The 14,106-nt window shown below is 52.8% G+C and overlaps 2 protein-coding genes across 2 annotated transcripts in view; one reads left to right on the top strand and one right to left on the bottom strand.

Annotated features, from left to right (window-relative positions):
* LOC138853277 (uncharacterized) overlaps nucleotides 1-2,992 on the top strand; it is a 341,333-nt gene extending 338,341 nt beyond the window's left edge. Inside the window, exon 2 of the mRNA XM_070089051.1 lies at nucleotides 2,978-2,992. The gene's annotated coding sequence lies outside the window, so the exon portion shown is untranslated. The remainder of the gene's footprint in view (nucleotides 1-2,977) is intronic.
* sff (sugar-free frosting) overlaps nucleotides 1-14,106 on the bottom strand; it is a gene marked incomplete in the record, with an annotated part of 664,763 nt that overhangs the window by 277,539 nt on the left and 373,118 nt on the right.

Raw genomic sequence — 14,106 nt, 5'->3', positions numbered from 1 at the left:
GTTTTTCCCAGCCTATTCCTGCTACTCTCTCCACTTGGAGCTCAACTATGTAGTCGAAGCACAGAACCACATGATCACTAGCTCCCAGGGGCCTTTCATACATGATACCCTCGATGTCCGAACTACTCATGGTGAATACAAGGTCCAGCCTTGCTGGTTCATCCTCTCCTCTCTCTCTGGTAGTGTCTCTAACATGTTGATGCATGAGGTTTTCCAGTAACAGTGAGTGTGTGTGTGTGTGTGTGTGTGTGTAACACAGTAAGTGCTGCATGGTTCACCGCCACTTTAATAACGCAAGAAGCAAAGTGAATATTGTAATACACATTATCCATAACTCTGGACTGTGTTATGTATTGACAGTGACTGTTATGTATCCTCAGTGACTGTGTCCTCAGTGACTGTGTCCTCAGAGACTGTGTCCTCAGAGACTGTGTCCTCAGTGACTGTGTCCTCAGAGACTGTGTCCTCAGAGACTGTGTCCTCAGAGACTGTGTCCTCAGTGACTGTGTCCTCAGAGACTGTGTCCTCAGAGACTGTGTCCTCAGTGACTGTGTCCTCAGAGACTGTGTCCTCAGAGACTGTGTCCTCAGAGACTGTGTCCTCAGAGACTGTGTCCTCAGAGACTGTGTCCTCAGAGACTGTGTCCTCAGTGACTGTGTCCTCAGAGACTGTGTCCTCAGAGACTGTCCTCAGAGACTGTGTCCTCAGAGACTGTGTCCTCAGAGACTGTGTCCTCAGAGACTGTGTCCTCAGAGACTGTGTCCTCAGAGACTGTGTCCTCAGAGACTGTGTCCTCAGTGACTGTGTCCTCAGAGACTGTGTATTCAGAGACTGTGTCCTCAGAGACTGTGTCCTCAGAGACTGTGTCCTCAGAGACTGTGTCCTCAGAGACTGTGTCCTCAGTGACTGTGTCCTCAGTGACTGTGTCCTCAGTGACTGTGTCCCCAGAGACTGTCTAATGTATTAACAGTGACTGTTATGTATCCTCAGTGACTGTGTTGTATAACAACAGAGACTATTATATAACAGAGACTGTTATGTAACAACAGGCTGTGTTATGTAACAACAGACTGTGTTATGTAATAACAGACTGTGTTATATAACAACATATTGTGTTATGTAACAACAGACTGTGTTATGTAACAACAGACTGTGTTATGTAACAACAGACTGTGTTATGTAACAACAGAGTGTGTTATGTAACAACAGACTGTGTTATGTAACAACAGACTGTGTTATGTAACAACAGACTGTGTTATGTAACAACAGACTGTGTTATGTAAAAACAGACTGTGTTATGTAACAACAGACTGTGTTATGTAACAACAGACTGTGTTATGTAACAATAGACTGTGTTATGTAACAACAGACTGTGTTATGTAACAACAGACTGTGTTATGTAACAACAGACTGTGTTATGTAACAACAGGCTGTGTTATGTAACAACAGACTGTGTTATGTAACAACAGACTGTGTTATGTAACAACAGACTGTGTTATGTAACAACAGACTGTGTTATGTAACAACAGACTGTGTTATGTAACAATAGACTGTGTTATGTAACAACAGACTGTGTTATGTAACAACAGAGTGTGTTATGTAACAATAGAATGTGTTATGTAACAACAGAGTGTGTTATGTAACAACAGACTGTGTTATGTAACAACAGAGTGTGTTATGTAACAACAGACTGTGTTATGTAACAACAGAGTGTGTTATGTAACAACAGACTGTGTTATGTAACAACAGACTGTGTTATGTAACAATAGACTGTGTTATGTAACAACAGACTGTGTTATGTAACAACAGAGTGTGTTATGTAACAACAGACTGTGTTATGTAACAACAGACTGTGTTATGTAACAACAGACTGTGTTATGTAACAACAGACTGTGTTATGTAACAACAGACTGTGTTATGTAACAACAGAGTGTGTTATGTAACAACAGAGTGTGTTATGTAACAACAGACTGTGTTATGTAACAACAGACTGTACTATGTAACAACAGACTGTGTTATGTAACAACAGACTGTGTTATGTAACAACAGAGTGTGTTATGTAACAACAGACTGTGTTATGTAACAACAGACTGTGTTATGTAACAACAGAGTGTGTTATGTAACAACAGAGTGTGTTATGTAACAACAGAGTGTGTGGTAACTGAAAGTGTTATGTAACAATAGACTGTGTTATGTAACAACAGACTGTGTTATGTAACAACAGAGTGTGTTATGTAACAACAGAGTGTGTTATGTAACAACAGAGTGTGTTATGTAACAACAGAGTGTGTGGTAACTGAAAGTGTTATGTAACAATAGACTGTGTTATGTAACAACAGACTGTGTTATGTAACAACAGAGTGTGTTATGTAACAACAGACTGTGTTCTGTAACAATAGACTGTGTTATGTAACAACAGAGTGTGTGGTTACTGAAAGTGTTATGTAACAATAGACTGTGTTATGTAACAACAGACTGTGTTATGTAACAATAGACTGTGTTATGTAACAACAGACTGTGTTATGTAACAACAGAGTGTGTTATGTAACAACAGACTGTGTTCTGTAACAACAGACTGTGTTATGTAACAACAGAGTGTGTGGTTACTGAAAGTGTTATAAGTCAGTGTTACAACAGATCAAGTCTGCCTTCCATTAAAGTTTTATTAACTCTGCCTTTTACAGTATCAAGAAAATAAGTAGACAGAGGAAGTTACATGATACACCAGGAATATTGTCAGCGACACCCAGTTAATCTACGGAGAGTTGAACATAAACCTTCCAAGATAACTCACCGAACACTATCACATATTTGTCATAAAACGTGTCGGTCAAGGGGCCATAATTACTGTCCCAGTTTCACCCATGAAACTTACAGGACCTAAACCTTTTCTAGCATAAGCTATTGTTTGTTCAGGTGCCTTTATTATAACAGGTGAGGGGGGGGGTTAATTACCAAGATTATAATACCATAAAAGTTGTGTCAGGAACAACCAAGAAAACTTTCTTCTCGTTTAACAACATTAAACTTTTTTATTTATTGAGTCCTCACCCGTCTTACACCCTCCCAGTGCTCCTCCCTCCTCACAAGGTGACACACTAGCACCATCATGAGAGGTTACACCCTCCCAGTGCCCCTCCCTCCTCACAAGGTGACACACTAGCACCATCATGAGAGGTTACACCCTCCCAGTGCTCCTCCCTCCTCACAAGGTGACACACTAGCACCATCATGAGAGGTTACACCCTCCCAGTGCCCCTCCCTCCTCACAAGGTGACACACTAGCACCATCATGAGAGGTTACACCCTCCCAGTGCCCCTCCCTCCTCACAAGGTGACACACTAGCACCATCATGAGAGGTTACACCCTCCCAGTGCTCCTCCCTCCTCACAAGGTGACACACTAGCACCATCATGAGAGGTTACACCCTCCCAGTGACCCTCCCTCCTCACAAGGTGACACACTAGCACCATCATCAGAGGTTACACCCTCCCAGTGCCCCTCCCTCCTCACAAGGTGACACACTAGCACCATCATGAGAGGTTACACCCTCCCAGTGCCCCTCCCTCCTCACAAGGTGACACACTAGCACCATCATGAGAGGTTACACCCTCCCAGTGCTCCTCCCTCCTCACAAGGTGACACACTAGCACCATCATGAGAGGTTACACCCTCCCAGTGCCCCTCCCTCCTCACAAGGTGACACACTAGCACCATCATGAGAGGTTACACCCTCCCAGTGCTCCTCCCTCCTCACAAGGTGACACACTAGCACCATCATGAGAGGTTACACCCTCCCAGTGACCCTCCCTCCTCACAAGGTAACACACTAGCACCATCATGAGAGGTTACACCCTCCCAGTGCCCCTCCCTCCTCACAAGGTGACACACTAGCACCATCATGAGAGGTTACACCCTCCCAGTGCCCCTCCCTCCTCACAAGGTGACACACTAGCACCATCATGAGAGGTTACACCCTCCCAGTGCTCCTCCCTCCTCACAAGGTGACACACTAGCACCATCATGAGAGGTTACACCCTCCCAGTGCCCCTCCCTCCTCACAAGGTGACACACTAGCACCATCATGAGAGGTTACACCCTCCCAGTGCCCCTCCCTCCTCACAAGGTAACACACTAGCACCATCATCAGAGGTTACACCCTCCCAGTGCCCCTCCCTCCTCACAAGGTAACACACTAGCACCATCATCAGAGGTTACACCCTCCCAGTGCCCCTCCCTCCTCACAAGGTAACACACTAGCACCATCATCAGAGGTTACACCCTCCCAGTGCTCCTCCCTCCTCACAAGGTAACACACTAGCACCATCATCAGAGGTTACACCCTCCCAGTGCCCCTCCCTCCTCACAAGGTAACACACTAGCACCATCATCAGAGGTTACACCCTCCCAGTGCCCCTCCCTCCTCACAAGGTAACACACTAGCACCATCATCAGAGGTTACACCCTCCCAGTGCCCCTCCCTCCTCACAAGGTAACACACTACCACCATCATGAGAGGTTACACCCTCCCAGTGCCCCTCCCTCCTCACAAGGTAACACACTAGCACCATCATGAGAGGTTACACCCTCGCAGTGCCCCTCCCTCCTCACAAGGTGACACACTAGCACCATCATCAGAGGTTACACCCTCCCAGTGCCCCTCCCTCCTCACAAGGTAACACACTAGCACCATCATCAGAGGTTACACCCTCCCAGTGCCCCTCCCTCCTCACAAGGTAACACACTAGCACCATCATCAGAGGTTACACCCTCCCAGTGCCCCTCCCTCCTCACAAGGTGACACACTAGCACCATCATGAGAGGTTACACCCTCCCAGTGCCCCTCCCTCCTCACAAGGTGACACACTAGCACCATCATGAGAGGTTACACCCTCCCAGTGCCCCTCCCTCCTCACAAGGTGACACACTACCACCATCATCAGAGGTTACACCCTCCCAGTGCTCCTCCCTCCTCACAAGGTGACACACTAGCACCATCATCAGAGGTTACACCCTCCCAGTGCTCCTCCCTCCTCACAAGGTGACACACTAGCACCATCATCAGAGGTTACACCCTCCCAGTGCCCCTCCCTCCTCACAAGGTGACACACTACCACCATCATGAGAGGTTACACCCTCCCAGTGCCCCTCCCTCCTCACAAGGTAACACACTAGCACCATCATGAGAGGTTACACCCTCCCAGTGCCCCTCCCTCCTCACAAGGTAACACACTAGCACCATCATGAGAGGTTACACCCTCCCAGTGCCCCTCCCTCCTCACAAGGTGACACACTAGCACCATCATCAGAGGTTACACCCTCCCAGTGCCCCTCCCTCCTCACAAGGTAACACACTACCACCATCATGAGAGGTTACACCCTCCCAGTGCCCCTCCCTCCTCACAAGGTAACACACTACCACCATCATGAGAGGTTACACCCTCCCAGTGCCCCTCCCTCCTCACAAGGTGACACACTACCACCATCATGAGAGGTTACACCCTCCCAGTGCCCCTCCCTCCTCACAAGGTAACACACTAGCACCATCATGAGAGGTTACACCCTCCCAGTGCCCCTCCCTCCTCACAAGGTGACACACTAGCACCATCATGAGAGGTTACACCCTCCCAGTGCCCCTCCCTCCTCACAAGGTGACACACTAGCACCATCATCAGAGGTTACACCCTCCCAGTGCCCCTCCCTCCTCACAAGGTGACACACTACCACCATCATGAGAGGTTACACCCTCCCAGTGCCCCTCCCTCCTCACAAGGTAACACACTAGCAGCATCATGAGAGGTTACACCCTCCCAGTGCTCCTCCCTCCTCACAAGGTAACACACTAGCACCATCATGAGAGGTTACACCCTCCCAGTGCCCCTCCCTCCTCACAAGGTGACACACTAGCACCATCATCAGAGGTTACACCCTCCCAGTGCCCCTCCCTCCTCACAAGGTAACACACTACCACCATCATGAGAGGTTACACCCTCCCAGTGCCCCTCCCTCCTCACAAGGTAACACACTAGCACCATCATGAGAGGTTACACCCTCCCAGTGCCCCTCCCTCCTCACAAGGTGACACACTAGCACCATCATGAGAGGTTACACCCTCCCAGTGCCCCTCCCTCCTCACAATGTGACACACTACCACCATCATGAGAGGTTACACCCTCCCAGTGCCCCTCCCTCCTCACAAGGTAACACACTAGCACCATCATGAGAGGTTACACCCTCCCAGTGCTCCTCCCTCCTCACAAGGTAACACACTAGCACCATCATGAGAGGTTACACCCTCCCAGTGCCCCTCCCTCCTCACAAGGTGACACACTACCACCATCATCAGAGGTTACACCCTCCCAGTGCCCCTCCCTCCTCACAAGGTGACACACTACCACCATCATCAGAGGTTACACCCTCCCAGTGCCCCTCCCTCCTCACAAGGTGACACACTACCATCATCATCAGAGGTTACACCCTCCCAGTGCCCCTCCCTCCTCACAAGGTGACACACTACCACCATCATCAGAGGTTACACCCTCCCAGTGCCCCTCCCTCCTCACAAGGTGACACACTACCACCATCATCAGAGGTTACACCCTCCCAGTGTCCCTCCCTCCCCACAAGGTGACACACTACCACCATCATCAGAGGCTACACCCTCCCAGTGACCCTCCCTCCTCACAAGGTGACACACTACCACCATCATGAGAGGTTACACCCTCCCAGTGCTCCTCCCTCCTCACAAGGTAACACACTAGCACCATCATGAGAGGTTACACCCTCCCAATGCCCCTCCCTCCTCACAAGGTGACACACTAGCACCATCATCAGAGGTTACACCCTCCCAGTGCCCCTCCCTCCTCACAAGGTGACACACTACCACCATCATGAGAGGTTACACCCTCACAGTGCCCCTCCCTCCTCACAAGGTGACACACTACCACCATCATCAGAGGTTACACCCTCCCAGTGCCCCTCCCTCCTCACAAGGTGACACACTACCACCATCATCAGAGGTTACACCCTCCCAGTGACCCTCCCTCCTCACAAGGTGACACACTACCACCATCATGAGAGGTTACACCCTCCCAGTGCCCCTCCCTCCTCACAAGGTGACACACTACCACCATCATCAGAGGTTACACCCTCCCAGTGCCCCTCCCTCCTCACAAGGTAACACACTACCACCATCATGAGAGGTTACACCCTCCCAGTGCCCCTCCCTCCTCACAAGGTGACACACTAGCACCATCATGAGAGGTTACACCCTCCCAGTGCCCCTCCCTCCTCACAAGGTGACACACTAGCACCATCATGAGAGGTTACACCCTCCCAGTGCCCCTCCCTCCTCACAAGGTGACACACTAGCACCATCATGAGAGGTTACACCCTCCCAGTGCCCCTCCCTCCTCACAAGGTGACACACTAGCACCATCATGAGAGGTTACACCCTCCCAGTGCCCCTCCCTCCTCACAAGGTAACACACTAGCACCATCATGAGAGGTTACACCCTCCCAGTGCCCCTCCCTCCTCACAAGGTGACACACTACCACCATCATCAGAGGTTACACCCCCCAGTGCCCCTCCCTCCTCACAAGGTGACACACTACCACCATCATGAGAGGTTACACCCTCCCAGTGCCCCTCCCTCCTCACAAGGTGACACACTAGCACCATCATGAGAGGTTACACCCTCCCAGTGCCCCTCCCTCCTCACAAGGTGACACACTACCACCATCATCAGAGGTTACACCCTCCCAGTGCCCCTCCCTCCTCACAACGTGACACACTACCACCATCATCAGAGGTTACACCCTCCCAGTGCCCCTCCCTCCTCACAACGTGACACACTACCACCATCATCAGAGGTTACACCCTCCCAGTGCCCCTCCCTCCTCACAAGGTGACACACTACCACCATCATCAGAGGTTACACCCTCCCAGTGCCCCTCCCTCCTCACAACGTGACACACTACCACCATCATCAGAGGTTACACCCTCCCAGTGCCCCTCCCTCCTCACAACGTGACACACTACCACCATCATGAGAGGTTACACCCTCCCAGTGCCCCTCCCTCCTCACAACGTGACACACTATCACCATCATCAGAGGTTACACCCTCCCAGTGACCCTCCCTCCTCACAAGGTGACACACTAGCACCATCATCAGAGGTTACACCCTCCCAGTGCTCCTCCCTCCTCACAAGGTGACACACTAGCACCATCATGAGAGGTTACACCCTCCCAGTGCTCCTCCCTCCTCACAAGGTGACACACTACCACCATCATGAGAGGTTACACCCTCCCAGTGCTCCTCCCTCCTCACAAGGTAACACACTACCACCATCATCAGAGGTTACACCCTCCCAGTGCTCCTCCCTCCTCACAAGGTGACACACTAGCACCATCATGAGAGGTTACACCCTCCCAGTGCCCCTCCCTCCTCACAACGTGACACACTACCACCATCATCAGAGGTTACACCCTCCCAGTGCTCCTCCCTCCTCACAAGGTAACACACTACCACCATCATCAGAGGTTACACCCTCCCAGTGCCCCTCCCTCCTCACAAGGTAACACACTACCACCATCATCAGAGGTTACACCCTCCCAGTGCCCCTCCCTCCTCACAACGTGACACACTACCACCATCATCATAGGTTACACCCTCCCAGTGCCCCTCCCTCCTCACAAGGTAACACACTAGCACCATCATCAGAGGTTACACCCTCCCAGTGCTCCTCCTTCCTCACAAGGTGACACACTAGCACCATCATGAGAGGTTACACCCTCCCAGTGCCCCTCCCTCCTCACAAGGTAACACACTAGCACCATCATGAGAGGTTACACCCTCCCAGTGCCCCTCCCTCCTCACAAGGTAACACACTAGCACCATCATCAGAGGTTACACCCTCCCAGTGCTTCTCCCTCCTCACAAGGTGACACACTAGCACCATCATCAGAGGTTACACCCTCCCAGTGCCCCTCCCTCCTCACAAGGTGACACACTAGCACCATCATCAGAGGTTACACCCTCCCAGTGCCCCTCCCTCCTCACAAGGTGACACACTATCACCATCATCAGAGGTTACACCCTCCCAGTGCCCCTCCCTCCTCACAAGGTGACACACTAGCACCATCATGAGAGGTTACACCCTCCCAGTGCTCCTCCCTCCTCACAAGGTGACACACTAGCACCATCATGAGAGGTTACACCCTCCCAGTGCCCCTCCCTCCTCACAAGGTAACACACTAGCACCATCATGAGAGGTTACACCCTCCCAGTGCCCCTCCCTCCTCACAAGGTGACACACTAGCACCATCATGAGAGGTTACACCCTCCCAGTGCCCCTCCCTCCTCACAAGGTGACACACTAGCACCATCATCAGAGGTTACACCCTCCCAGTGCCCCTCCCTCCTCACAAGGTGACACACTACCACCATCATGAGAGGTTACACCCTCCCAGTGCCCCTCCCTCCTCACAAGGTAACACACTAGCAGCATCATGAGAGGTTACACCCTCCCAGTGCTCCTCCCTCCTCACAAGGTGACACACTAGCACCATCATCAGAGGTTACACCCTCCCAGTGCCCCTCCCTCCTCACAATGTGACACACTACCACCATCATGAGAGGTTACACCCTCCCAGTGCCCCTCCCTCCTCACAAGGTAACACACTAGCACCATCATGAGAGGTTACACCCTCCCAGTGCCCCTCCCTCCTCACAAGGTGACACACTAGCACCATCATCAGAGGTTACACCCTCCCAGTGCCCCTCCCTCCTCACAATGTGACACACTACCACCATCATGAGAGGTTACACCCTCCCAGTGCCCCTCCCTCCTCACAAGGTAACACACTAGCACCATCATGAGAGGTTACACCCTCCCAGTGCTCCTCCCTCCTCACAAGGTAACACACTAGCACCATCATCAGAGGTTACACCCTCCCAGTGCCCCTCCCTCCTCACAAGGTGACACACTAGCACCATCATCAAAGGCTACACCCTCCCAGTGCCCCTCCCTCCTCACAAGGTGACACACTACCACCATCATCAGAGGTTACACCCTCCCAGTGCCCCTCCCTCTTCACAAGGTGACACACTACCACCATCATCAGAGGTTACACCCTCCCAGTGCCCCTCCCTCCTCACAAGGTGACACACTACCACCATCATCAGAGGTTACACCCTCCCAGTGACCCTCCCTCCTCACAAGGTGACACACTACCACCATCATGAGAGGTTACACCCTCCCAGTGCCCCTCCCTCCTCACAAGGTGACACACTACCACCATCATCAGAGGTTACACCCTCCCAGTGTCCCTCCCTCCCCACAAGGTGACACACTACCACCATCATCAGAGGCTACACCCTCCCAGTGACCCTCCCTCCTCACAAGGTGACACACTACCACCATCATGAGAGGATACACCCTCCCAGTGCTCCTCCCTCCTCACAAGGTAACACACTAGCACCATCATGAGAGGTTACACCCTCCCAGTGCCCCTCCCTCCTCACAAGGTGACACACTAGCACCATCATCAGAGGTTACACCCTCCCAGTGCCCCTCCCTCCTCACAAGGTGACACACTACCACCATCATGAGAGGTTACACCCTCACAGTGCCCCTCCCTCCTCACAAGGTGACACACTACCACCATCATCAGAGGTTACACCCTCCCAGTGCCCCTCCCTCCTCACAAGGTGACACACTACCACCATCATCAGAGGTTACACCCTCCCAGTGACCCTCCCTCCTCACAAGGTGACACACTACCACCATCATGAGAGGTTACACCCTCCCAGTGCCCCTCCCTCCTCACAAGGTGACACACTACCACCATCATCAGAGGTTACACCCTCCCAGTGCCCCTCCCTCCTCACAAGGTAACACACTACCACCATCATGAGAGGTTACACCCTCCCAGTGCGCCTCCCTCCTCACAAGGTGACACACTAGCACCATCATGAGAGGTTACACCCTCCCAGTGCCCCTCCCTCCTCACAAGGTGACACACTAGCACCATCATGAGAGGTTACACCCTCCCAGTGCCCCTCCCTCCTCACAAGGTGACACACTAGCACCATCATGAGAGGTTACACCCTCCCAGTGCCCCTCCCTCCTCACAAGGTGACACACTAGCACCATCATGAGAGGTTACACCCTCCCAGTGCCCCTCCCTCCTCACAAGGTAACACACTAGCACCATCATGAGAGGTTACACCCTCCCAGTGCCCCTCCCTCCTCACAAGGTGACACACTACCACCATCATCAGAGGTTACACCCTCCCAGTGCCCCTCCCTCCTCACAAGGTGACACACTACCACCATCATGAGAGGTTACACCCTCCCAGTGCCCCTCCCTCCTCACAAGGTGACACACTAGCACCATCATGAGAGGTTACACCCTCCCAGTGACCCTCCCTCCCCACAAGGTGACACACTACCACCATCATCAGAGGTTACACCCTCCCAGTGCCCCTCCCTCCTCACAAGGTGACACACTACCACCATCATCAGAGGTTACACCCTCCCAGTGACCCTCCCTCCTCACAAGGTGACACACTACCACCATCATGAGAGGTTACACCCTCCCAGTGCCCCTCCCTCCTCACAAGGTGACACACTACCACCATCATCAGAGGTTACACCCTCCCAGTGCCCCTCCCTCCTCACAAGGTAACACACTACCACCATCATGAGAGGTTACACCCTCCCAGTGCCCCTCCCTCCTCACAAGGTGACACACTAGCACCATCATGAGAGGTTACACCCTCCCAGTGCCCCTCCCTCCTCACAAGGTGACACACTAGCACCATCATGAGAGGTTACACCCTCCCAGTGCCCCTCCCTCCTCACAAGGTGACACACTAGCACCATCATGAGAGGTTACACCCTCCCAGTGCCCCTCCCTCCTCACAAGGTGACACACTAGCACCATCATGAGAGGTTACACCCTCCCAGTGCCCCTCCCTCCTCACAAGGTAACACACTAGCACCATCATGAGAGGTTACACCCTCCCAGTGCCCCTCCCTCCTCACAAGGTGACACACTACCACCATCATCAGAGGTTACACCCTCCCAGTGCCCCTCCCTCCTCACAAGGTGACACACTACCACCATCATGAGAGGTTACACCCTCCCAGTGCCCCTCCCTCCTCACAAGGTGACACACTAGCACCATCATGAGAGGTTACACCCTCCCAGTGACCCTCCCTCCCCACAAGGTGACACACTACCACCATCATCAGAGGTTACACCCTCCCAGTGCCCCTCCCTCCTCACAAGGTGACACACTACCACCATCATCAGAGGTTACACCCTCCCAGTGCCCCTCCCTCCTCACAAGGTGACACACTACCACCATCATCAGAGGTTACACCCTCCCAGTGCCCCTCCCTCCTCACAACGTGACACACTACCACCATCATCAGAGGTTACACCCTCCCAGTGCCCCTCCCTCCTCACAACGTGACACACTACCACCATCATCAGAGGTTACACCCTCCCAGTGCCCCTCCCTCCTCACAACGTGACACACTACCACCATCATCAGAGGTTACACCCTCCCAGTGCCCCTCCCTCCTCACAACGTGACACACTACCACCATCATCAGAGGTTACACCCTCCCAGTGCCCCTCCCTCCTCACAACGTGACACACTACCACCATCATCAGAGGTTACACCCTCCCAGTGCTCCTCCCTCCTCACAAGGTGACACACTACCACCATCATGAGAGGTTACACCCTCCCAGTGCCCCTCCCTCCTCACAAGGTGACACACTAGCACCATCATGAGAGGTTACACCCTCCCAGTGCCCCTCCCTCCTCACAAGGTGACACACTAGCACCATCATGAGAGGTTACACCCTCCCAGTGCTCCTCCCTCCTCACAACGTGACACACTACCACCATCATCAGAGGTTACACCCTCCCAGTGCCCCTCCCTCCTCACAAGGTGACACACTACCACCATCATCAGAGGTTACACCCTCCCAGTGCCCCTCCCTCCTCACAAGGTGACACACTAGCACCATCATCAGAGGTTACACCCTCCCAGTGCCCCTCCCTCCTCACAACGTGACACACTACCACCATCATCAGAGGTTACACCCTCCCAGTGCTCCTCCTTCCTCACAAGGTGACACACTAGCACCATCATGAGAGGTTACACCCTCCCAGTGCCCCTCCCTCCTCACAAGGTAACACACTAGCACCATCATCAGAGGTTACACCCTCCCAGTGCCCCTCCCTCCTCACAAGGTGACACACTAGCACCATCATCAGAGGTTACACCCTCCCAGTGCCCCTCCCTCCTCACAAGGTGACACACTAGCACCATCATCAGAGGTTACACCCTCCCAGTGCCCCTCCCTCCTCACAAGGTGACACACTATCACCATCATCAGAGGTTACACCCTCCCAGTGCCCCTCCCTCCTCACAAGGTGACACACTAGCACCATCATGAGAGGTTACACCCTCCCAGTGCCCCTCCCTCCTCACAAGGTGACACACTAGCACCATCATCAGAGGTTACACCCTCCCAGTGCCCCTCCCTCCTCACAAGGTGACACACTAGCACCATCATGAGAGGTTACACCCTCCCAGTGCCCCTCCCTCCTCACAAGGTGACACACTATCACCATCATCAGAGGTTACACCCTCCCAGTGCCCCTCCCTCCTCACAAGGTGACACACTAGCACCATCATGAGAGGTTACACCCTCCCAGTGCTCCTCCCTCCTCACAAGGTGACACACTAGCACCATCATCAGAGGTTACACCCTCCCAGTGCCCCTCCCTCCTCACAAGGTGACACACTATCACCATCATGAGAGGTTACACCCTCCCAGTGCCCCTCCCTCCTCACAAGGTAACACACTACCACCATCATGAGAGGTTACACCCTCCCAGTGCCCCTCCCTCCTCACAAGGTAACACACTAGCACCATCATCAGAGGTTACACCCTCCCAGTGCTCCTCCCTCCTCACAAGGTAACACACTACCACCATCATGAGAGGTTACACCCTCCCAGTGCTCCTCCCTCCTCACAAGGTAACACACTACCACCATCATGAGAGGTTACACCCTC

This window comes from Cherax quadricarinatus, chromosome 27, assembly GCF_038502225.1.
Source record: "Cherax quadricarinatus isolate ZL_2023a chromosome 27, ASM3850222v1, whole genome shotgun sequence".
In the NCBI taxonomy this organism is placed as follows: domain Eukaryota; kingdom Metazoa; phylum Arthropoda; class Malacostraca; order Decapoda; family Parastacidae; genus Cherax; species Cherax quadricarinatus.
Note: the sequence above shows the minus strand (reverse complement) of the source record. Positions and strands in the feature narration are given on the sequence as shown.